We start from the raw sequence: 621 nt of genomic DNA, 5'->3' as shown, positions 1-621 counted from the left end.
GTCTGGGGCTGTGACTATGTTATTACAAATATAGCATATAGTGGGTGCATGAAGGTATGCAACACTCCTGTTGATTCGCGCTGTTCGTGGTCACGGCCGCTTCTTCCTCAGGCCTGCTTCATTTGCCTGTTAGAGGTAATTTTAAAAGCCCTAATGTGCCTGTCCTGTTCCTTGTGTTACAGACGGACCTGGAGTTTGTATGAAGATACCGGTTCTGCAGGTTGCTCCGACCCAGATAAACCTTGGCCACAGTATCACTCTGTTAAGGAATAAAAAGCTCTTTTCAACTACATCATTCTTCCAGCCGCTCTGATTTTTTTCCCACTGTCAAAAAAAAAGATAAATAAGACAAAAAAAAAAAAAAAAACCCTGCAATGCAGACCATTCAGGCAGCAAGCACAACCTGAGTAAACAGCATCAGGTGGGAGAGATGGTGGTGCCCTGGGCAGGCAGGCAACCTTCCTCTCCTGCCCTCACTCCCCGTCTGCCTCCCCAGTGCAACTTGCACCTCAGGTACCACCCTTGGCACTGCTCACTGGTCCTTTCTCACCTGGTGACAAAACTACTTGATGTGTAAATAAATAGGACTCTGAAAGGCTTACAGCAGGGACATCTGGTGGA

The sequence above is a fragment of the Pterocles gutturalis genome, unplaced genomic scaffold, assembly GCF_000699245.1.
Source record: "Pterocles gutturalis isolate BGI_N339 unplaced genomic scaffold, ASM69924v1 scaffold37959, whole genome shotgun sequence".
Classification (NCBI taxonomy): Eukaryota; Metazoa; Chordata; class Aves; order Pterocliformes; family Pteroclidae; genus Pterocles; species Pterocles gutturalis.
This window is presented reverse-complemented; position numbering follows the sequence as displayed.